The 25,603-nt window shown below is 45.2% G+C and overlaps 1 pseudogene across 1 annotated transcript in view; it reads right to left on the reverse strand.

Annotated features, from left to right (window-relative positions):
- The window catches only part of LOC144278208 (uncharacterized), a 51,321-nt pseudogene continuing 25,718 nt past the window's right edge, over positions 1-25,603 (reverse strand). The window contains exons 2-4 of the transcript XR_013348543.1: positions 24,356-24,373; positions 9,375-9,479; positions 1-9,013 (exon numbers count right to left, since the gene is read on the reverse strand). The product of XR_013348543.1 is annotated as an uncharacterized LOC144278208 (transcript). The remainder of the gene's footprint in view (positions 9,014-9,374; positions 9,480-24,355; positions 24,374-25,603) is intronic.

The raw sequence follows: 25,603 nt of genomic DNA on the forward strand, positions 1-25,603 counted from the left end.
TAAAGAGCTTTTATTAAAATTTATAATAGTAAGTAACTGGTAAAATACCCAGAGTTACAAAGTTACAATTGCATTATTGCTATTCAAAAGATACATATGATAATATAGTACTATATGCTACAAATCTTTGGTCAATACACTCACACCCTTCCTTGATAACCTGGGGGTAAGAGACACAGGTCCAGCCTTGCAGTTCAGGTTTCTCAATTCTTGATGCAGAACTTAGAAAAACTAATGCTAAGAGCTAACTTAGGGTTTACTTGACTAACTTAAACCCTAATAAAAGAAAACTAAGAATAAAAGCTTAGGGAAACCAAGCTTAGCCTAGTTCCTTTGAAACTTAAAAGTTTAAAAAGAACAAGTATAGCCTACCAATAGTAGTAGCCATTGTAGATAGAATAGATAGAGTGAGTGTAAGACAGAGTAAGTGAAAATGATGAAGTGGAGTGGAGTGAAGTGCTCTAGCGAGGTGGGTGACCTCTTTTACAGGGCACAAGTGCCGGAAATCCTCCCTCCTATGCCCAAATTTTATTCCTCACCCACAAATATTAGGGTACACTTACCCCATAGGCTAGTAGTTTTGTGCGTATTGATGACACGTATATACGCATGTTAAGTTTCCTTGTGATGTACCTGTTAAGTCTGTGGGTACATTAAAAAAAACCCTATGCCATTCTTCATTATCTGTTGGTCTAGATAGAAGGTTATAGACATATGTGTGAATACTTATTTATTTAGGTAACAAGATATAGGTTAACTTTATTTTTCTGGGTAAATGATCTTAATATAGATGTGTTAACTGTCCCTAGCTTAACATACAGGATACGGCCTTTATGTCTCTTGCGTTACAGCCAAGCTTACTTTAATATAAATCTCTAAACCTATTACAATAAACCAAATACTTAAACGTATACAAAAAAAATATATCTATGCAAGCAAGCAGGTTAGTCCTATAAGCTACACGACTCAGAATCAGGACAAGAGATTCTCCCATTGCATTCTCCTCTGAGCCATTCAAACCTCCTTCACTCATTAGTTTTCAGTCATATTATTTACAAAAGTTCTAGTACTGTCGTAATGGAAAAAAACAAAAAAACAAACAAACCAGCCAGCCTCCCCATCTGCAAACAATCCCATCTCAGTAGGAAAAGTCCTACAACAGGCTTTGCAAACAGTTGGAAACTGGGATTTAAACTCCAAATGATCTCACTGTATTTCAGATCCATTCAAATTCCCCATCCAGGTCTGAATGTATCCGATGAAGTGAGCTGTAGCTCACGAAAGCTTATGCTCAAATAAATTTGTTAGTCGCTAAGGTGCCACAAGTACTCCTTTTCTTTTTGAGAATATAGATTAACACGGCTGCTATTCCATCTAGGTCTGTGATACTTCCATCTTAGGCCCTAAATTACTGTTTTAGGAGCAAAGAAAACAAATTGTCATCCACAAACAGAGGGCTGAGAACCCTGGATCATAGGACACATTGAGCGGTGGAACTGTAGAGAGTGGAGATCAGTTCTACATGGCTCAGAAAGAGGAAACGCTGCTGGGCTAATTCGGAAGGTGGGAATCCCTCCGACTCCCCACTTCAGGTGTCACAGAGCTTGAAAACACACACTCTCCCCTCAAGTCAGAGTCACCTGGCGATGCTCTGGAACTACTCCATATGAAGCCAATCAGGACTTTGGGGGAGCATGTCTCCTCTCTCTCAGCACACTGTCACCAGGGCAAGAAGCTGACACAACTTCGACCTTCCTAGGTCTGACCGTGAAGTATTCAGCATCCCCTTCCACACCATGTGCTTCCCGCAGTGAGTCTGCCCGGACGGGGCTCCTGGGGAAGCCAGAGGGCCCTGCACCCAAGCTCCACAGTGACGCTCAGCCAGCCGGTAAAACAGAAGGTTTATTATTCGACAGGAACACAGCGTAGAACAGAACTTGTTGGCACAGAAATCAGTGACTTTCAGTCAAGTCCATCTTGGGGAGTCATGGGCCAGATGCCCTGGACTCCCCCTCTTCCAGTCCCCCCAAGCAGACTGCCAACTTCCAGCGACCCAAAGTCAGACACCCCCATTGCTCCTCCTCCTTGTTTTTGTCTCTCTTCCTGGGCAGAGTCACCTGGTTGCTTCCCATTCCTGGGTCTCAGGTTACAAAGGGCACCGTGTGACTGGTTCAGTCACAGATGCCCCCTTGGGACTGTCACCTGACATCTGAAATTACCTCAGAGCCTGTTTTCCCTGCTAGCTTGGGACTTCCAGAACCCTATCCTGTTGAGCCAGACACGCGAGCCTGCTGCAACACAGCCCCAGGGTCTGAACCATGCCCCAAAACTGCAGGTTTTAAGTGAAAACGGGGGGGAATGATAGCTTAGTGGTTTGAGCATTGGCCTACTAAACCCAGGGTTGGGAGTTCAATCCTCGAGGGGGCCAGTTAGTGATCTGAGGCAAAAAATCTGTCAGGGACAGTACTTGGTCCTGCTAGTGAAGGCAGGGGACTGGACTCGATGACCTTTCAAGGTCCCTCCCAGCTCTATGAGATAGGTATATCGCCATATAAAATATATATATATATATATATATATATATATAAAAACAAAAACAAAAGTGATGTTATTAAGTATGAAAAGTAGGATTTAAGTGGTTTCAAGTAACAACAGACAGAACAAAGTAAGTCACCCAGCAAAATAAAGAAAAACATGCAAGTCTAAGCCTAATACATTAAGGGCGGGTAGCGATCCATCTATCAGGGGTCGATTTATCATGTCTAGTCTAGACACGATAAATCGATCCCCAAGCGCTCTCCCGTCAACTCTGGTACTTCAGCACCGCAAGAGGCACAAGCAGAGTAGACGGGGGAGCGACAGCAGTCGACTTGCCACCCCATAAAGACGCCGAGGTAAGTCAACCTAAATACGTCAACTTCAGCTACGCTATTCCTGTATTCTTAGGTCGATCCCCCCCCTTAGTGTAGGCCTGGCCTAAGAAACTGATGACAGGTAATCTCCCCCCCTCAGAGATGTTCCAATAAGCTTCTTTCACAGATTAGACTCCTTCCTCGTCTGGGCCCAATCCTTTCCCCAGGTAAAAAGAAAAGGTGGCACCTTAGAGACTAACAAATTCATTAGAGCATAAGCTTTTGTGAGCTACAGCTCACTTCATCCGATGCATACATTGGAAAATATAGTGGGGAGATTCTCTCCCCGATGAAGTGAGCTGTAGTTCACAAAAGCTTATGCTCTAATAAATTTGTTAGTCTCTCAGGTGCCACAAGTACTCCTTTTCTTTTTACAGATACAGACTAACACGGCTGCTACTCTCAAACCTTTCCACAGGTAGTGTTAGTTCCAGCAGACATCTCAGGTGGTAAGCAGGGGATTTCTCATGACTGGCCCTCTTTGTCCTGCTCCACCCCCTTCTATAGCTTTGGCACAAGGCAGGAATCTTTTGTCTGTCTGGGTCCCCACCCCTCCTTCTAAATGGAAAAGTACCAGATTTAAGATGGATTTCAGTACCAGGTGACATGGTCACATCACATGTCACTGTAAGACCCCTAGTCTCCATTCCCCATGGGCTAGCCCACACGTACACAGGAAAGCTTTCAAGTAACTAAGGCCATTTACAACTGATTGTTTCTGGAACACACTTAATGGCCTCTACTTAATATGTTTACATCAGTGATACAATTTTATAGCTTATCCTCCTAGCTCCAGATATAGAAATAATACATGCAAACAAATAGGATGAACACACTTAGTAGATTACAAGCTTTCTAATGACACCATACAAGAGGTATTTAGCGTAAAGCATATTCCAGTTGTCATATTAATAAGCATATTTCCATAAAGCCTACAGACTGCAATGTCACACACTGGTCATAGCACAGGTGCAGGCAGCTGGAGCAGCCTCACCTCCCCAGAGGTCTCAGCAAAGTCACACATCCCTATTCCCACCACCGAGGTATTGGTGCAGCACACAGGAAAACTGAGGTACATGCAGTATTCATGCAAAACAGTAAAACTCACATAGGCTCAACAGTAAGACTCACATACAACATAACAAGGGAAAATCCACACTTCGTGACACCCTCTATCCCTGCACCTTCTCTGTTATATTTACATTGAGAATATATTTATATTGAGAACATAGCTAATATAACGCCAATATTTAATAAGGGCCCTACAGGTGATCCTTGCAATTACAGACCAGTAAGTCTAATGTCAGTACCGGGCAAATTAGTTGAAACAATAGTAAAGAATAAAATTGTAAGACACATAGAAGGACATAAATTGTTGGGCAAAAGTCAACATAGTTTCTGTAAAGGGAAATCACGAAAGCTTATGCTCAAATAAATTTGTGAGTCTCTCAGGTGCCACAAGTACTCTTCTTTTTGCGAATACAGACTAACACAGCTGCTACTCTGAAACTAATCTACTAGAGTTCTTTGAAGGGGTCAACCTGAGCCTGAGGGGGAGACTGAATTTACTAATGTACATTGCCAAAGAGCCACAGTAATATGTCAGCAGCCCCGCCATCAGCTCCCGCCTGCTCCCAGTGCCTCCTGCCCACCGGCTACCCTGCCCATCAGCGCCTCCCCATCCCTCCCGATCAGCTGTTTTGTGGCATGCAGGAGGCTCGGAGGGGGAGGGAGAGGAGCGAGGGCATAGCAGGCTCATGGGTAGGGGTGGAGTGGGGGCACATTGGAAAGTTGGCGCCTGTAGCTCCAGCCCCAGAGTCGGTGCCTAGACAAGGAGCCGCGTATTAACTTCTGAAGAGCCGCATGCGGCTCCGGAGCCACAGGTTGGCCACCCCTGTACTAATCTATTAGAGTTCTTTGAAGGCTCAACAAACATGTAGACAAGGGGGATCCAGTGGACATAGTGTACTTAGATTTCCAGACAGCCTTTGACAAGGTTTCTCACCAAAGGCTCTTACGTAAATTAAGCTGTCATGGGATAAGAGGGAAGATCCTTTTATGGGTTGAGAACTGGTTAAAAGACAGGGAACAAAGGATAGGAATAGATGGTAAATTTTCAGAATGGAGAGGGGTAACTAGTGGTGTTCCCCAAGGGTCAGTCCTAGGACCAATCCTATTCAACTTATTCTTAAATGATCTGGAGCAAGGAGTAAACGGTGAGGTGGCAAAGTTTGCAGAGGATACTTGTCATGGAGTCCAGGGGCGATGCTCTGGAACTGCTCCCTACGAAGCCAGTCAGGACTTGGGTGAAGTCTCCCCTCTGTGAGCAGCCTGTCTGAAGGGCAAGAAGCTCACATGGCTTCCACCTTCCTGGGTCTGACCTCGGAGCATTCAGCATCCTCTGCCTCTCTGTGTGCTTCCCACAGCGAGTCCGCCCAGGCAGGGTCCTGGGGAAGCCAGAGGGTCCTGCACCCCAACTTCACAGTCAGACGTGACTCTCAGCCAGCCAGTAAAACAGAGGTTTATTAGATGACAGGAACATGGTCTAAAACAGAGCTTGTAGGTACAGAGAACAGGATCCCTCAGCCGGGTCCATTTTGGGGGGCAGTGAGCCAGACAACCCCGTCTGCACTTCACTCCATGTTCCCAGCCTGCCCAAACTGAAACTCTCTCCAGCCCCTCCTCCTCTTTGTCCCTTTCCCGGGCCAGGAGGTCACCTGATCTCTTTGTCTTCAACCCTTTAGCTCTCACCTTGCAGGGGGGAAGGGCCAGGCCACCAGTTGCCAGGAAACAGGGACACACCCCTGCACACACCTCTAGGGCTCTGCAATGATCATACACCCTTATCCCACCACCTAGATACTTAAGAACTGCATAGGGGAAACTGAGGCACCCCCACAATATTCAGAGGAAACATTAAGAACTGTCCCACTTCGTCACAATACAATACAAACTGCTCAAGAAAGTACAGACCCAAGCAGACTGTGAAGAACTTCAAAAAGATCTCACAAAACCAAGTGATTAGGCAGCAAAATGGCAAATGAAATTTAATGTGGATAAGTGTAAAGTAATGCACACTGGAAAAAATAACCCCAACTTTACATTCAATATGATGGGGGCTAATTTAGCTACAACTAATCAGGAAGATCTTGGAATCATCGTGGATAGTTCTACGAAGATGTCCATGCAGTGTGCAGCAGCAGTCAAAAAAGCAATCAGGATGTTGGAATCATTTAAAAAGGGATAGAGAATAAGACAGAAAATATCTTATTGCCCCTATATACATGGTACGCCCACACTAGAATACTGCATACAGATGTGGTCTCCTCATCTCAAAAAAGATACACTGGCATTAGAAAAGGTTCAGCGAAGGGCAACTAAAATGATTAGGGGTTTGGAACGGGTCCCATATGAGGAGAGATTAAAGAGACTAGGACTTTTAAACTTGGAAAAGAGGAGACTAAGGGGGGATATGACAGAGGTATTTAAAATCATGAGTGGTGTGGAGAAAGTGAATAAAGAAAAATTATTTACCTGTTCCCATAATATAAGAACTAGGGGCCACCAAATGAAATTAATGGGCAGCAGGTTTAAAAACAAAAATAAAAGGTAGTTCTTCACACAGCGCACAGTCAACTTGTGGAACTCCTTGCCTGAGGAGGTTGTGAAGGAGAGGGTTATAACAGGGTTTAAACGACAACTAGATAAATTCATGGAGGTTAAGTCCATTAATGGCTATGAGGTAAGGAATGGTGTCCCTGGCCTCTGTTTGTCAGAGGGTGGAGATGGATGGCAGGCAAGAAATCACTTGATCCTTACATGTTAGGATCACTCCCTTTGGGGCACCTGGCATTGGCCACTGTCAGCAGACAGGATACTGGGCTGGATGGACCTTTGGTCTGACCCAGTTTGGCCATTCTTATGTTCTTATGAGAAAAATGGTACAAAACCCAACTGCTATTCAGCAGAACCCAGGGCAACGTAGGAACAACTGGGAACAAGGCAATCGGTCCCTAATGGGGGAACCTGGTGACTAACAATCATAGAATCAGAATATCAGGGTTGGAAGGGACCTCAGGAGGTCATCTAGTCCAACCCCCTGCTCAAAGCAGGACCAATCCCCAATTTTTGCCCCAGATCCCTAAATGGCCCCCTCAAGGATTGAACTCACAACCCTAGGTTTAGCAGGCCAACGCTCAAACCACTGAGCTATCCTTCCCCCCAAAAATCAGCCCCCTCCTTTTGCAGTGGGAGGAAAAGTATAAAAGTGATGCTCCAAATTTGGTTAGACTAGGAAAAGCGATGGAGGTTGTGTCCAGTGGTGAGGAAATTTGCTGCGTTACCTTGGACGCTATATGGGCTATTTTCTTTATTGAAAGCATAGTTGTGTTTATATCAGGATCACTAACTCAATTTAGTTAACTCCATGAAAAACCCTAGTGGAGTCAAAGCCCAGGTAGCTTTAACCTCCATGTACCGAGTAGAGGTCACTCCTGGTTCCCCCACCTGGTACTGATGGGCACTCCTGTTGGAGGGACGCACACGTCCATGACACAGGACAAAGGAGTTGATGAAAAACACTGTGCTTCAACTCCAAGGAAGGGTGAGCTGCAAAAGGGAAAAGCAGACAACTCACCTGAAGGAGCTGAGATGTCACAAATGCTGCCCTAAAGTTCGCTACTTGGGAATTAGGAAAAGGAAAAAACAATTTTTTCTGAGCCCTAGACAAGATTTTCATGGTGTTTATCTCCCTTGCAGCTTCTCTGGTGATAAATAAGAGAAGAGCTGCGATGGAAGAATTTCCCGCACTCACAGCATTCATAGGGTTTTCTCATCTGTGTGGCTCCTCTGATGTGTAATAAGCTCTGACCTCCGAGCGAAGGTTTTCCAACACTCACAGCATTCAAAGGGTTTCTCCCCTGTGTGGATTCTCTGATGGCGAATAAGGTCTGAGCTCCGAGCGAAGGTTTTCGCGCAATCACAGCATTCATAGGGTTTCTCCCCTGTGTGGCTCCTCTGATGTGTAATAAGGCCTGAGTTCCAAGCAAAGGTTTTCCCGCACTCACAGCATTCATAGGGTTTCTCTCCTGTGTGGCTCCTCTGATGTTTAATAAGGCCTGAGCTCCGAGTGAAGGTTTTTCCGCACTCACAGCATTCATAGGGTTTCTCCCCTGTGTGGCTCCTCCGATGTGTAATTAGGTCTGAGCTCCAAGCAAAGGCTTTCCCGCACTCACAGCATTCATAGGGTTTCTCCCCTGTGTGGATTCTCTGGTGGCGAATAAGGGTTGAGCGCTCAGTGAAGGTTTTCCCGCACTTGCAGCATTCATAAGGTTTCTCTCCTGTGTGGCTCCTCTGATGTGTAATAAGGCCTGAGCTCCGAGTAAAAGTTTTCCCGCACTCACAGCATTCATAGGGTTTCTCTCCAGTGTGGATCCATTGATGGTGAATAAGGGTTGAGCGCTCAGTGAAGGTTTTCCCGCACTCACAGCACTCATAGGGTTTCTCTCCTGTGTGGCTCCTCTGATGTGTAATAAGGTCTGAGCTCCGAGCAAAGGTTTTCCCGCACTCACAGCATTTATAGGGTTTCTCTCCTGTGTGGCTCCTCTGATGGCGAATAAGGGCTGAGCTCCGAGCGAAGGTTTTCCCGCACTCATAGCATTTATAGGGTTTCTCTCCTGTGTGGCTCCTCTGATGTGTAATAAGGTGTGAGCGCCTCCTGAACTTTTTCCCACACTCACAGCATGCATAGGATCTTAATCCGGTGTGGATTCTCTGATGGCGAATAAGGCGTGAGTGCCTCCTGAACTTTTTCCCACACTCAAAGCCTGTATTATCTCTCTCTCCCATCAGGATTCTCTGCTGGGCCGTGGTTTCCTTGAGGCCTTTGAGAGTTACCAGATAGTTAACAGATATTCCAACTTTCTGGACTGGCTGGTTTCCCTGCTGCTCCTCTGGCCTGTGCTGCCCCTGAGAACCTTTTCCCTGCTCACAACTCCTGGACACACTCCCTGTGCATCTTTGCAATAACGCCTCATGCAGTTCCGCTTGCTCATCTTCCTGCTGAGGATTCTGTTCCACGGTCTCTCTCACCATCCCATCACCTGCAAGGACAGAGAAAGAAAAACCTCAGAAACCGGAAGGGAAAAAGAGGAGAACAAACCAAGAGAATAGCTGAAGATGGAAAAAAACTAGGTACCGAATTTACCCAAACTCTTCCCCAAAGGGGCGAGAAGAGGGGATCAATTCTGAATCCAGTTCCCATCCAAACACTCCCCAGGGAGAAGGGAGTTTCGGGAGGGAACTACTGCCAGGAGTTAGGATGGGTAGGGAGCCATGAACAGTATCTGCCCTGAGGATATGACACCTGCTGGGGACCATCCTGAACCCAGAGACCTCACAAGGTCTTTGTTGGGAATCCCAGCTGTTTCCTTCAAGCACTGAGTAGGTTTAATCATCCCTCACCCATGCGGCTGCCTCTCAGGATCTCTCTTTCCTCTGAGCCCCAGAGATCTGGGGCCCACGTCTCTTCCCCTCGTTCCAGCTGGGAGATGACATCGGGTTTGGAAACTGGGAACCCTGCTCAGGGGAAAGACGACCAGTGAGATCAGGTAACAGCAAAAGAAGAAATTACTCAACTTGTGCACCAACGATGCTTCTTTGAGATGTGCCTCCCTATGGTGCTCCACTGTAGGTACTAGCCGATTAAACACAGCTGTGTAGATCGGTGTCTTTCCACACTACTGTGCCCCTTCCACGAGTCCGATTTGTCTTGCAAATTACACCAAGTTACACCTCATTTAAAAACTACTTGCTTATAAAATCAGACATAAAAATACAAAAGTGTCACAGCACACTGTGAATTGCTGACTTGCTCATTTTTACCATATAATTATAAAATAAATAATCAGAATATAGATATTGTACATACATTTCAGTATTTAGATCAGCATAAGCAAGTCATCGTTTGAAATTTTACTTTGTAGTGTCTTGGCTAGTGATTTTTCCGTAGCAACTTTGGAAGACATCTGCATACCCCAGGGGTACATATACCGCTGGCGTAGACATTTCAGCTCAGGCTTAAGAGACTGAGCTCCAGACCAATCTGCAACATATACGCAATAATATACAGCCCGCCAAGGCCAGTCTGGGTACCCAGGCTGGGAGGGTCTCTCCCAGAGGCAGCACAGACATCCCAATAGGTGCTACTTCCGAGGCTTTGCTTTTCAAAAGGGCGATCCCCACAGCTCCACCACTCTGAGACAGGCCATTCTGGAGGCAGCATCTGTGTGTGTCATGATGACACCTCAGCGAGTCCCACTGATTTCAGATTCCTCATAAACATGGTCTCTCCTGGAGTGCTGCAGCCAGCAGGTATTTTCAGCAACACAAGAGAGGCTTTTCAGAATCAGACTGCATTGCTTAGGCAATGGGAACACGGGATTTACAGATCCCTTGGTCAGTTTGGGAAAGCAAAACTGAACTCTACATTCATTTTGGAAGTTTCATCTGCCTGGCTTTTTCAAAGCCTCCTTGATTTCATCTCTCTCTCTGTTGCCTTGTCTCAGTCTTTTTGCCCCAAAGAGCAGCAAACTGAAGCCCAGTCTGTTTATACCCTAGTTCCTGTGTCCCAAAGTGCAGTGTAGTTGTGTTCCCGTTTTCTGCTTCCCTCGGACCCAGTCATTACACATTAACGTCCAGTCTGCTTCATACTATGCGGACAGTTCTTGATAGTGTTTCCATGTAAATGGAGACAGGCCTATGTTACTTCAACAGGAATTACATCCCCATCCCAGAAAAGGAATTCATTCCTTCACACCCAGTGGCTAACAAAGCAAATTGAGAGGGAAGCTGACCCATGCATATTTTTCATTAAAAAAAAACCCTACTAAATAAAGCCCCCATTCTCCAGAGGGAGACAAGGTCAAAGTGAAGGACTAGGATAATGAATCATAAAATCACAGAAACTCAGGGGTAAAAGGACCTCAAGATGTCAGCTAGTCCATCCCCTCCAGCCCTGAGGCAGGACCAAGTATACATAGACCATCGGTCTAACCTCTTCTTAAAAATCTCCAATGACCAGCGTTCCACAACCTCTCTTGGTAACATATTCCTGTACTTATCTATACTCACAGTAGGACAGTTTTTCCTAAAATCCAACCTGAACATCCCATGCTGTAGAACCTGCCAGTTACTACTTCTCCCTACCCTAACCAGGAGAGGATAAGGGAAGATCAGATTTCAAGACGACGACCATGGTCAGTGGTGTCAGACAGCTGACAAGTCAAGGAGGAGGAGGGGGATGGAGTGCTGGTTCTGAGCTTCGCCTAGGGACAGGTGATTAGAGACTTCAGCAAAAGCAGCCACAGTGAAGTGCTACAATCTCTGACTCCCTGAATCCTTCCCTTCCTATCCCCACCAGATCCTCCTGTGACGGGTTGAGTCAGAGAGACCACCTTGGGACTGTCCCCTGATGTGCTGGAACTACCTCTGAGCCCATTGCTCTGTCAGTTAGCGATGTGAAAAATCGCATCCCCACCTGACATAAATTGCAGCAAAAACTGTAGTGTCGACACAGTTATAGTGACAAAGAAGTCCATTAAACAGAAAAACAAGGAAATTAAAGGCCCATAAAGTACATTAAGCAGAGTTAAGGATGCCTAGCACTATCTTGTGCCCTTCCAGCATGTGGATGGTGGTGAAAAATAAAACCTCTGAAAACCAGGAAATGAAGAATTAAACTACACACCACCAGTGATTTCCCTAGACCCCCCGCCCCCCGTTTCATGCAGTGTTGCCAACTTAGTTGTTGGTTGGAAATCTGAATTGAAATTCAAACATTAATACACACTTTAAAAGCATACACAGTATATGAGAAAATACTTGTCCCTGAGAAAGCATAATGGGTTTGGAAAATATGAACAGAGACTAGCCTCCTCACATGGCTATTATTTATGACAATGTCAGCACATTCGTTTCAGCAATGTTGGCCTACCTTATAATTTAAGGTTATGATTTGTAAGCAAGATCTGAATGAGCTCTCCCCTGACAGCTAGTGATGAGCCAGGGGTGGGTGTAAAGGTTTCAGGACCAGACTGTATTTACATGAACACACCTACTCTGCCTAGGTATCCAGCAGACAGAGCTGTGCTGCCCAACTGATCAATTTGGCTGGTGTTGGCTTACAAATCCCTGTAGTATTCAATGTGGGGGTCATGAAATATTGTTCTCCGCATTGTAGGAGTAAAGGGCAGCAGACCTGTGCTGAGCCTGCCTGACTGAGGGGGTCTCCCTCAGTGCTTAATTTGTGCTAGGGCTTGCCAGGACTGAGCCCCAGCACCTCCAGGCTCGGCTGTTCAGAGCCCTGGGACCTCTGGGCTTGTCACATCCGTTATGAAAGTAACAAACTTGCTTGAGCCCCGGCACCTCTTTCATTACAAATTAAGCACTGGTCACCCTCAACTGAACTGCACTCCCTAAGCAGGAGGTTTGGATGCCAGATCCCAGTGAAGAGAGAGAGGGTGGGGACAGGTGTTTTGGGTGGAGTGGGCTCTGCTTAAGAGTTATAGGCACTAGTTGACCTGTCCCTCTCTCCTGTTTAGAGAGAGAGCTGATTAGGCTTCATAGAGAGTCTTTTGGTTTGTTAAATGACCACTAGAGCTGAAATCATTGAGAATCAGGTCGAAGTGCTTAGACCTGCTGTAGAAGAGAAAGCCCAGCCTGCACGAGCAGCAAGGTTCCCGCACTAAGAGCTGAAATCACTGAGAGCTGGCGGAACTGTGAGAGACCAACTCACAGAGGTCACAGTGGCAGATGGCAGCAGAAGGTGACAGTGCAGGGCCATTGGAGACAGAATGGTAGAATGACCAGTGGTGGAACAAACAGTGGCCAGAGCATTGGACTACATTTTAGTGACTTCGTTCCAGAATGCTAGATTTATGACTGGGAAACTTATATAAATATACATTTCCTAGTAGGCCAAGATTTTTAAAATGCATTATTTGCCAAGGTCATTATCTCAAGAGGTCATTATCTGGGGAGTTTCTGAACTAAACTTTTTGATTATAATAATTATTTTTTATATAAGAATGGAGTACTGGGTCAGACCAATCATCCATCTATCCCAGTATTCTGTCTTCCAACAGTGACTATTCCAGGTGCTTCAGAGAGTCATAGAGTGATCCATCCCCTGTTGTCCACTCCCAGCTTCTGGCAAACAGAGGGTAGGGACACTCGGAGCATGGTGTAGCATCCCATCCTGGCTAATAGCCATCGATGGACCTAACCTCCATGAACTTATCTAGTTCTTTTTAGAACCATGTTATAATTTTGGCCTTCGCAACGTCCCTGGCAAAAAGTTCCACAGGTGACTGTGCACTGTGTGATGAAATACTTCCTTGTGTTTGTTTTAAACTTGCTGTCTATTAATTTCATTGGGTGACCCCTGGTTCTTGTGTTAAGTGAAGGGATAAATAACACTTCCCTATTCATTTTCTCCACGCCAGTCAAGATTTTATAAGCCTCTATCATATCCCCTCTTAGTCGTCTCTTTTCCAAGCTGAAAAGTTCCAGTCTTTTTAATCTCTCCTCACATGGAATCTGTTCCATACTCCTAATCATTTTTGTTGCCCTTCTCTGAACCTTTTCCGATTCCAATATATCTGTTTTGAGATGGGGTGACCAGATCTGCATGAGGTATTCAAGATACGGGCATACCATGGATTTATATAGTAAAAGTGGAGAAGCCTGGTTTGCCAGACTGATCAGCTAAGCCAATTGTGACAACCTATATGAAAAGGCTGCAAAACACCATGCCTCGGGACTGCATCAACATGCAGAAAGCCTTATAAGCCAGTTACTGTCAAAGCCAATTTTAGAAGAATTTAATGAGGCTTTTAAGAATGCTCGAGACACAACTCAGTTTATTTGAACCAACATAGCTGTTGCACCATATTTTCTATTTAAGTAAGAGATACCACACACTACAAACTTGAGGCCAGTGTTAAGTGCATTGTCACTTGTTTGAAACCAGTGTCCACCTTCAGGATTAACAAGACTGGCAAATGCTCGCTTCTCTTTCTGAAAAAACTCAGCGGACTCTCTAGAAGCATGCAGTGCAACAGTGAAAGACTCAGCAGTTGAAAAAGTGAAGAACTCTCTCACCATATTCAAAATATGTGCACACATGGCTGATGAAGCACCAATGCAAATAGGCATCAGGTCATTGCATATGTTATCTTGATGTCCGTGGTAGGCCAGTCGATGCATTCTAGATGTTCAGATTATAGAAGACTCATCAGCTGCATCTGTGACATCTTAGAAGAGTTAAATGCTTGTAAACTGAACCCCAAACAGATGGATGCTTGTGCATTTGATGGAGCTACAAACGTCTTTGGAAGACATGGTGGAGTACAAGCTTTGCTCAGGGAAAAGTGTATCCCTAATCTCTCCTATACACACTGCAAAGGCCATATAATATGATGAATTAATGAAGATTTAACTTCAACTTCTTTCTCATCACTAGTGGTTCAACCCCATCTTTGTGCTATGTTTCCTGGGATAAAAGAAGTAGGAATTCATCTCTTGCTACTCCCAGTCACAACAGCTACAGTTGAGCGTTCTTTTTCCTCAATGAATCAAAGTTTGTGTTCTGAAAGAAGTCGCTTTCTGCCTGACCATGAGCATATCATGAAGGCCTGGAAGTAACAGACACACAAGATGACACCAAAGAGTGCAAAATTACCACAAGAAACCAAGACAGATGTAGTGCTTTGTAGCAGGACTGAATAGACAACTTGAATTTGTGTGATGATTTTAAAACAGGAGTTAAATCTAATAAAATGGTCATGAAACATTTTTCAGTTTTTACTATGGTGCCATACAGCCCACGTTCGCACTCACAGTCTCAACCCTCATCAGCCCTTACCCTCCCGAATATTCCAACACCCCCTCTAATTTCAATTCCTGGGGAAAACACTGCACGCCACCCTTGCAACGCAACCTGAACTCTGCCCTTACCCCCGAGCTCTGGAGCTGGCAAACGTCACTGGAAATAGGTCAGTAAGGGTGGGGCAAAGGTTAACCAACTACGCAAGGAAGGGGCCAGTTTTCCATCTCTTGAAGGCTTCAAGTCAGGACACGATGCCTTTCTGGAAGATGTTCTCATCAAACACAAGGTATTCAGCGCTCTACAATGGTAACTGGATGAAACTCCATGGTCCGTGGTACACAGGTGGTCAGACTAGATGACCTAATAGTCTCCCCTGGCCTTAAAATTTATTGATTGACAGAAGTGTTAGGATATAGATGTTCAGGGCTATCTGTAAAGGCCTATACTCTAAGAATTTAGGTCTGTTCTTATCACTTGGCTAGTTATAGAGATATAAAAGAAAGAATCAAAATCACTGTCTGCCGGTGTAAGAGCCTTCTCTTTCTGTGACAGTCTGAGGCCCTGTTCTTAGGCTAAGGCCTTTGGCTAAGCAGCAGAGGCAGCCATAAGCTGGGAAGTAAACGGTCACACCCTCACATTCCAAACTAGTCACATTGAAATAAGGTGCTATTGGGCTGTTAGGAATACAATCCTGTCCTGATCATGCCTATCGCCTCCAGAGAAAGGAAAGTGCCTTGAAGACGTAAAAGAAAACTTAGTTTGATAGCATCTTGTCTGGCAAGATCTCACTTATCAATAGCTGGGATGTGAAATCCTCATTTCTGTCTTTGTTCCATCACTGTAGTCCCCATTTCCCTATTGTTTGTCTGCATAATCTCTGTCTGGTTCTGTGATTGTTCCTGTCTGCTGTATAATTAATTTTGCTGGGTATAAACCAATTAAGCTGGTGGGATATAATTGGTTAAATAATCATGTTACAATATGTTAGGATTGGTTAGTTAAATTTCAGGAAAATGATTGGTTAAGATATAGCTAAGCAGAACTCAAGTTTTACTATATAGTCTGCAGTCAATCAGGAAGTGAGTGGGTGGGGGAAAAGGGAACAGGGAATAGGGGTGGGGAAATTGGAATCATGTTTTGCTAAGGGGGGAGGGGAATGGGAACAGGGACACAGGTAAGGCTCTATGATGTCAGAGCTGGGAAGGGGGACACTAAGGAAGGAAACTGGAATCATGCTTGCTGGAAGTTCACCCCAATAAACATTGAATTGTTTGCACCTTTGGACTTTGGGTATTGTTGCTCTCTGTTCATGCGAAAAAGACCAGGGAAGTAAGTGGGTGAAGGAATAAGCCCCTAACAAGAAGTAAGGACTAAGAACATGCCACTGTGTGTTTTATGTTCCTCAGATTTGAACAGCAGCATTTCTCCGCAGGCACTCCAACAGCGTGCACTGTGCCAGCTGTAGCTTTAAATGAACGGTGGAGGGACTAGTTGAAGCAACCTGGCAGAGCTATGACCTGAAGAGAGGTGCACGTGAAACTGGAAGGAACAGGTAGTCCTCATTTCAGTGCTGAGTGGTGTAGGCAGCGTCAATAAAGGTGCACAAGGGCGTGTTCTTGCCACAAGGATTGTCAACAGGCTGGTGCCGTACATGCTAGGGGGTCTCCAGGGCTCAATGAAGGCAACAACTCAGAAGGAATCCTCATCGGAAGGATAAAGGGTTGGTGACATTATGAAAGTCTGAGATGTGCTGTAGACTCAGTGTCTGAGTGCAGGCCAGGGGTAGGCAGCTTCTGTTCCCTACATCAGACCTAACCCCAAGTTTTGTTTTAGCAAAGAGACGGTGTTAGCGTTTGTGCTGTCCTGCGCCTGTGCTCTGCTCCCAAAATGTTCTGTAGTGGGGAGGGTCGAGTGCGAAGTCTGTGTGTCATTGGCCTGTAGGGGTGTTGCTGAAACAAGGCAAAACTGAGGGTGCAATGTGAACCTTAACTCTTCATTTCCCCTTCTAAGAACCGAGGGGACAAGAATCCTTACCCAGCGAGGTGACATTCTCATAGTTCTCCTGCATGACTTCTCCATAGAGGGCTCTCTGAGTGGGGTCCAGCAGAGCCCACTCTTCCTCGGTGAAATACACAGCCACCTCCTCGAAAGTCACCGGCCCCTGAAAGAGCAAGAGACCCCAACTCTGCACCTGCTGCCTAGTGACAACCCCACCATTCACAGGGGAGGAGGGTCAATCACATGGAATCTCTGGGAGGCAGGCAGGAAACCACCCCCTCCACATCAGAGCAGCCAGGAGGCATCAGGGTGAGGAGAGAAAGAGAGAGAGCCCCAACCCCTTCTACCAGACAGAGATGGCTAGGGTCTTCACCTACCAGTCAGAAGTGGATACAGGAGATAGAGCCCCCAGGAGGGTCCAGGGACAGCCAGTCCCCTGGTAGGAATCCCAACCCCCTCCCCAGTGCCAGCAGTTGGATGGGAAGGGATGGGGTGTCTTCCCCAGGCCTCACTAGGGGTTGCCCTCTGGCTAGTAGGTTCAGACTCCAGTACTGGAGTCTGGTACATTTCCCCAGCCCAGTCCGGGGGGGGGTGTTTTCTGCTTGACAAATTAGGGAATTTCCACTCACAAACCCCATGGGTCTGTTGCTCGAATCTAGGCCCCACCGTAAACAAATCCCAGCAGGTTTGTCACACCCTGTCTTCCTCCCTTTCTCCACCCTGTGTATTTCTTGGCCCCTCCCACCTCCCGACCACCCCAGAAGCACCCATCTCCTATGTATTTACTGCCCTTCTCCTGCCAGCAGGAGCCCCACCAGCAACTCCCCAATGACCCCTACCTGAACAGGATCCATGGCAGCCATTTCCTTTCCCTGGTTCCTGGAAGGACGGGACATAACTCTGCAGCCTGTCAGGGCAAGAAGGGGACGTATCAGAACAGGACAGTAACGTCACATCACAATTCCTCCCGGCTCTTTCCCCGCAGACTGATGATCTCGACTCTACCATGCAAACAACAGAAATATTCAAAACACTATTAGTAATGGGGAGGGGACTTTAACTTCCCAGACACCTGTTAGAAAAGGAATTCAAAACAAACTCAAAGTGTCCAATAAGTTCTTGGAATGTGTTGGGGACATCTGTTTGCTTCAGAAGATGGGATGTAGTAACCGGAGGGACGGGCTGTAACGACGCTGGTTCTGGCGGGACCCAACTGAGAGTGCCAATTCAGGACAAATTGCTTCAAGCAGGGCAGTTACAGCCCAAGGCAAACCAAACTAGCCAAACAGAGAAGACTTTGGTTTTACCCCACTGGCTAACCACAAATCACACAGGCAATTCCCTTAGACACTCCAGTTTCCCAATATCACCACCAGTGCCACTCGTTATGGGGACAAATTGTTATGAAAACCAATATCCCAGTAAAAGAAAAAAGGTTTTCTCGATCCCAAAGGACCAAACCCCAGATCCAGGTCAATAAACAAGTTAGATCTTACCCACAAATCATGCTGTTGCCAATCTTTTAGAATCTAAAATCTAAAGGTTTATTCATAAAAGGAAAAAGATAGAGATGAGAGCTAGAATTGGTTAAATGGAATCAATGACATACAGTAACGGCAAAGTTCTTGGTTCAGGCTTGGAGCAACGATAGAATAAACTGCAGGTTCAAATCAAGTCTCTGGAGTACATCCACAGCTCAGATGGGTCTTTCAGTCCTTGGTTCAAAGCTTCAGTGTAGCAAAGTCCCTCCAGAGGTAAGAAGCAGGATTGAAGACAAGATGGAGGAGCTGCAGCAGCTTTTTATATTCTCTTGAAATGTGGTCTTTCTTTCTTTGTTCCAAAGACAAGCTGTCCATCACATGGCACGGAAACACCTCAGAGTTCTGTCCATAGGCATGTCCCTGCATATCTTGCTGAGTCCCAAGGCGTGTCTGCCTTCTCTCAGTAGGTCAGTTGTATAGCTGATGGTCCTTAATGGGCCATCAAGCAGGCTAGGTAGAGCTGACACCAACTTCTCTGTGGTGTCACCCAGAAGCATAGCACAAGTTTGAACTACAGACAGTACAGAGCCAATATTCATAACTTCAATTACAAAAATGATACACACATATAGACAGCATAATCATAATCAGCAAGCCATAACCTTGTCTTAGAGACCTGATTTGACCCCTTTTATATAAGATTTGGTTCCACTACAGGACTTTGGTTGCAACTATGATCTATACAGTCCCAGATTATGTCATTGACGTCACACGGGCATTTTAGGGTTGATTCTGACTAACAATCGGGAGTTAGTTAGGAAATGGAAGGTGGAAAGCAACATGGGCGAAAGTATTCACGAAATGCTGATTTCGTGATTCTAAGAGAAGGAAGGCGTTAGAGCAGGAAAATAAGGACAACGGACTTCAAAAAAGCAGACTTCAACAAACTGTGAAAACTGGTATGTGAGTGTGACATTTCCCTCCATATTCTTTATGAAAACATGCTTATGAAATGAATAGGAGATAACTGAGATGTACTCTGTGCAAGATGGGTCTTGTAAGATATCATTGGCAAGACCCATCTTGACTATGATTATCCAATTTGTGTGCACGTATCATTTCTGTATCTGAAGTTGGGAATATTGACTATGTATCTGTATTTCAACTATGCTACTTTGGGTAACGCCCACTGCTAACACTTCAGGTACAACAATGGAAACCCAGACAGGGCGGATGGGCCATCAGCAAGAACAATGGACTGTGAAAAGGCTCCATACTGCCACTGACTCCTGGACGCTGTGATACTACAGAGTCAGGTGGTCTTGTCACCGGATTCTCAACATTACCTGGGACTTCTTGTAACTGTCCACTGGAAGGGAAGGGGGGATCAAGTTTGGGAAACAAAGGATTCCCACCTTATGTGAATCCTATTTAAGAGTGGGGAGGTAGGCAAATAAAACGACTCCTCTCCAAGGCCTGTCTACCCAAGAAGAAAGACTGTTAAAGCCACCTGAAGAGAAGACTGGGGGGGACGGAAGGGGGGAGCAGTCCAGACTGAGACAGGGGTCCAGTCTGAAAAGAAATATAACTGGAACTCTGAAACACAGAAACATTGCAACGTGCCTAAAATAACATTGAGAGTAAGAAATTACATTGTGTAACCTGTTTTTTAAGTATATTGAGCTTAGCTTGCGTATTTTGCTTTATTTGGTCAGTAATCTGATTTGTTCTATCTCTTATATTCACTTAAAATTCACCTTTTGTAGTTAATAAACTTATTCTTGTTTATAATTTAACCCAGTTTATGTCATTTCTACCTACAGGGGGCAAGAAATTGTGCATATATCCCTCCACATTGAGAGAGGGGGCAAATTTCATAAAACCTTTGAGTCTGTACAGCTTAAAGGGAGTGGGCACCAGAGTGCTGGGGCAAGCCCCTAAGGCTGAGTATTTCCAGAGTGGATCTCTGTCTTTCTGTGCAGCTGGGCATGGCCCTGCCCATGTGCTTGGCTGGAAGAGGCTTGTGAGCCTAACCCACCAAGGTAAAGGACACCGAGGCTGGTAGAATAGGCTGCCTCAGTGGCACCCCAGCACATCAGGTGACACCCCAAACGACCCAAACCTGTCACAGTGAAGTCCCATGGGAATAAGATTCTAAGAAGACTAAAGCTCAGGAGAGCTGGCCGTTGCTCCGTTAATGCTGTCTATGAGAAACAGCAAACTATCCCAATGGGAAGGAAAGACAGAAAGAATAGTAAGCTTCTTTTACAACAGGGTTACACTTTTGACTCTCATTTAGCTTGTGATCCACTATGACCCCCAGATCTCTTTCCACAGTTCTCCTCCCTAGGCAGTCATTTCCTATTTTGTGTGTGTGCAACTCATTGTTCCTTCCTAAGTGGAGTACTTTGCATTGGTCCTTATTAAATTTCATCCTGTTTACTTCAGACCATTTTGTCCAGATCATTTTGAATTTTAATCCTATCTTCCAAAGCATTTCCAACCCCTCCCAGCTTGGTGTCGTCCACAAACTTTATAAGTGTATTCGCTATGCCGTTATCTAAATCACTGATGAAGATATTGAACAGAACAGGACCCAGAACTGATCTTGGTGGGACCCCACTTGATATGCCCTTCCAGCTTGACTGTGAACCACTGATAACTACTCTCTGGGGAAAGTTTTCCAACCAGCTATGCACCCCCCCAATGGTACTTCAATCTCAGGGTTTTTTTTCTAGTTTGTTTATGAGAAGGTCATGCAAGACAGTATCAAAAGCCTTACTAAAGTCAAGATACACCACATCTACCGCTTCCAATCTATCCACAAGCTTGTTACCCTGTCAAAAAAAAAAAAAAAGCTTTTAGGGTGGTTTGACATGATTTGCTCTTGACAAATCCATGCTGTTATTTATCATCGCCTAGATGTTTGCTAACTGATTGCCTATTTGTTTGTTCCATTATCTTTCCGGGGAATTAAAATAAGCTGATTGGTCTGTAATTCCCTGGGTTGTCCCTACTCCCCTTTTTATAGATGGGCACTAGATTTGCCCTTTTCCAGTTCTCTGGAATCTCTCCCATCTTCCATGACTTTTTGAAGATAATCGCTAATGGCTCAGATATCTCCTCAGTCAGCTCCTTCAGCATTCTAGGGTGCATTTCATCAGGCCCTGGTGACTTGAAGACATCTAACCCAAGTAATTTTTAACTTGTTCTTTCCCTATTTTAGCCTCTGTCCCTACCTCATTTTCATTGGCATTCATTAAGTTAGATGTCCAATTGCTACTAAACTTTTGGATGAACACTGAAACAAAAGCTATTTAGCACTTCTGCCATTTCCACATTTTCTGTTACTGTTCCTCCCCGCCACCAAACACACACACACACACTCTCATTGAGCACCGTGAGCATGTGGGGACAAAATCAGAAAGATTAACTCTCAAAATAAGTTACACCTAGCAAGGAATGTAGTAAGATGGGTCCCTGACACACAAATCCTTGTATCAGAGGCCCGGTTTGAGGCCTAAGGCCTGAACTAAAGGAATGGTCAAGACCTCGCTAACATGAAGCAAAGTTGTGCTGTGAGTTAGAGGCAGGCTCTGCTCACAGAAATTGGCAAGGAGAAGCTGCTAAAAGCACGTAAACACATATAAACACTAATAATATGTACATGTGCCAGGATGGCACCAGAACCCCCTGTACTAGAACATTCCACAGAGATAATAAGGAACAGGCAGAGCCATCCTAAAGACAGGGTCAAAAGGACAATATGATGGATAGACTTGTTTGTTCAAACGAACACGCACCGGGGCGAGGCAGCATCCTAATGCGTTGAGGGACTGTACCTCACTGTGTCAGGAGCGATGTGTAACCTGCTTGTACCTATGCATAAGAATGCATCCCTGAGTGGACATCTTTGTCCGGCCTAGGGGGCAGTGGAGAGTCCTGCCACTGACTAAGCTGGTCAATGTCAGGGGGCACATATTCGTAGTATGTCCTATAGAGTCTGCGGGAAATTACTGTGCTTCATTTGACAATAAACCTGGCTGGGTGCCTTCATGCCTTATCAGAATCTGTGGTCATTGGGGGTTCTCTCAGGGTCTGCTGTGTCAGCTATTTGAGCAGAGCCGGGGCAGCACACAGAGGGAACACAAACACACACGGCCGACTGTTATCATCATCCAATAAGAGCAGAGCACTACACTGGTAGCGTCTGACAACAAGGGACATAGAAGGCAATAAGTAGGATACTACTTAAATCATGGGGGTGGGGAGAGGGGGAATCATACAATTTTCAAGGGTTGGTCATGGCATAAATAGTGAACTTCATGGATGTGTTACACACCAGCAAAAATGTGCTACTTATGTAGTGAGTAACCCATATGCTACCCAGGTGGGCAGGTGGCGTATGTGTGCATTCAGTGCAAGGAGCTCCTGGCCCTCAGAGACCGCGTACAGGCTTTGGAGGCCAGGGTGGTGGAACTGGAGGAGCTAAGGGAGACAGAGAGGTATGTTAATGAGGCTTTCCGGGACACTGTACATTTGTCCCACCTCTGGTCAGACAGCCTCTGTGCTGCTGAGGAGGATGAAAGGCCCAAGGAAGGAGAGCAGTCAACAGGAGGAGAGGGAAACCTTCCCACAGTTGGGACCCTCCTCCCAGATAGTGTTGGGGTATCCTCTTGCACTGAGGTTGCCTCGCCGTGGGAGGGAACTCCAGTCATCAAGAAAAGGCAGGTGTTAGTAATGGGAGATTCGATCATTAGAAACATAGACAGCTGGGTTTGTGATGACCAGGAGAACCGTATGGTGACTTGCCTGCCTGGTGCGAAGGTTGCGGATCTCTCAAAGCATCTAGATTAGACTTGTGTGTAGTGCTGGAGAGGAGCCGGTGGTCTTGGTACATGTAGGTACCAATGACATACGGAAGGGTAGGCGAGACGTCCTGGAGGCCAAATTTAGGCAGCTAGGAAAGAGACTGAAATCCAGGATCTCTATGGTGGCATTCTCAGAAATGCTTCCAGTTCCACGTGCAGGGCCAGGTAGGCAGGCAGAGCTTCAGAGTCTCAATGCGTGGATGAGACGATAGTGTAGAGAGGAGGGGATTAGATTTATTAGGAACTTGGGAAACTTTTGGGATAGGGGGAGCCTACAAAGGAAGGATGGGCTCCACCTAAACCTAAGTGGAACCAGACTGCTGCTGGCACTAAACTTTAAAAAGGCTGTAGAGCAGTTTTTAAACTAAGAGATGGGGAAAGCCGATGGCTCCAGAGGTGCACGTGGATTGGACAGAGACCTCTCTTAGAGGAGAGTCGAGTGATAGAGATTCTCTAGTTTTTAGTCAGGAGGAGAGGATGGAAGAGGATAAAGTAGGGGTCAGATCAGACGAGAAGCATTCACATATAAAAGAATCTGACATCAAAAAGGGCAGACAAATAAACAGTGATAAGTTTTTCAAGTGCTTGTACACAAACGCTAGAAGTCTAAATAATAAGATGGGTGAATTAGAGCATCTCGTGTTAAAGAAGGATATTGATACAATAGGCATCACAGAAACCTGGTGGAGTGAGGACAAATCAATGGGACACAATCATTCCGGGGTACAAAATATATCGGACGGACAAAGCAGGTCGTACTCGGGAGGGAGGAAAAGAGCGGCACTGTATGTTAAAGAAAATGTAGAATCAAATGAAGTAAAAATCTTAAATGAAACCACATGTTCCATAGAATCTCTATGGATACTAATTCCATGCTCTAATAAGAATATAAGAGTAGGTATCTATTATTGACCACCTGACCAGGGCAGTGATAGTGACGATGAAATGCTAAGGGAGATTAGAGAGGCTATGAAAATAAAGAACTCAATAATGGTGGGGATTTCAATTCTCCCCATATTGACTGGGTACATGTCACCTCAGGAAGAAATGCAGAGACAAAATTTCTTGTGACTGCTTCTTGGAGCAGCTGGTACAGGAACCCACAAGGGGAGAGGCAACTCTCGATATAGTCCTGAGTGGAGCACAGGATCTGGTCCAAGAGGTAACTATAACAGGACCGCTTGGAAATAGTGATCATAATATAACAACATTCCGGTGGTGGGAAGAACACCGCAGCAGCCCAATACTGTGGCATTTAATTTCAGAAAGGGGAACTATGCAAAAATGAGGGGGTTAGTTAAACAGAAATTAAAAGGTACAGTGACTAGAGTGAAATCCCTGCAAGCTATATGGACACTTTTCAAAGACACCATAATAGAGGTCCAACTTAAATGTATACCCCAAAATAAAAAACATAACAAAAAAACTAAAAAAAAAAGAGCCACCGTGGATTAACAACTATGTAAAAGAAGCAGCGAGAGATAAAAAGGCATCTTTTAAAAAGCGGAAGGCAAATCCTAGTGAGGTAAATAGAAGGGAGCATAAACACTGCCAAATTAAGTGTAAAAAGTAATAAGAAAAGCCAAAAAGGAGTTTGAAGAACAGCTAGCCAAAAGCTCAAAAGGTAACAACAAAATGTTTTTTAAGTACATCAGAAGCAGGAAGCCTGCTAAACGACCAGTGGGGCCCCTGGACGATCGAGATGCAAAAGGAGCACTTAAGGATGATAAAGTCATTGCGGAGAAACTAAATGAATTCTTTGCTTCAGTCTTCACGGCTGAGGATGTTAGGGAGTTTCCCAAACCTGAGCCTTCTTTTGTAGGTGACAAATCTGAGGAATTGTCACAGATTGAAGTGTCACTAGAGGAGGTTTTGGAATTAACTGATCAACTTAACTGTAACAAGTCACTGGGACCAGATGGCATTCACCCAAGAGTTCTGAAAGAACTCCCATGTGAAATTCCAGAACCATTAACTATGGTTTGTAATCTGTCCTTCAAATCAGCTTCTGCACCCAGTGACTGGAAGATAGCTAATGTAACGCCAATATTTAAAAAGGGCTCTAGAGGCGATCATGGCAATTACAGACCTGTAAGTCGAACGTCTGTACCGGGCAAATTAGTTGAAACAATAGTAAAGAATAAAATTGTCAGACACATAGAAGAAAATAAATTGTTGGGCAAGAGTCAACATGGTTTCTGGAAGGGGAAATCATGTAATCTACTAGAGTTCTTTGAAGGGGTCAACAAACATGTGGACAAGGGGGATCCAGTGGACATAGTGTACTTAGATTTCCAGAAAGCTTTTGACAAGGTCCCTCACCAAAGGCTCTTGCATAAATTAAGTCATCATGGGATAAGAGGGAAGATCCTTTCTTGGATTGAGAACTGGCTGAAAGACAGGGAAAAAAGGGTAGAAATAAATGGTAAATTTTCAGAATGGAGAGGGGTAACT

This window comes from Eretmochelys imbricata, chromosome 21 (assembly GCF_965152235.1).
Source record: "Eretmochelys imbricata isolate rEreImb1 chromosome 21, rEreImb1.hap1, whole genome shotgun sequence".
Taxonomy (NCBI): Eukaryota; Metazoa; Chordata; order Testudines; family Cheloniidae; genus Eretmochelys; species Eretmochelys imbricata.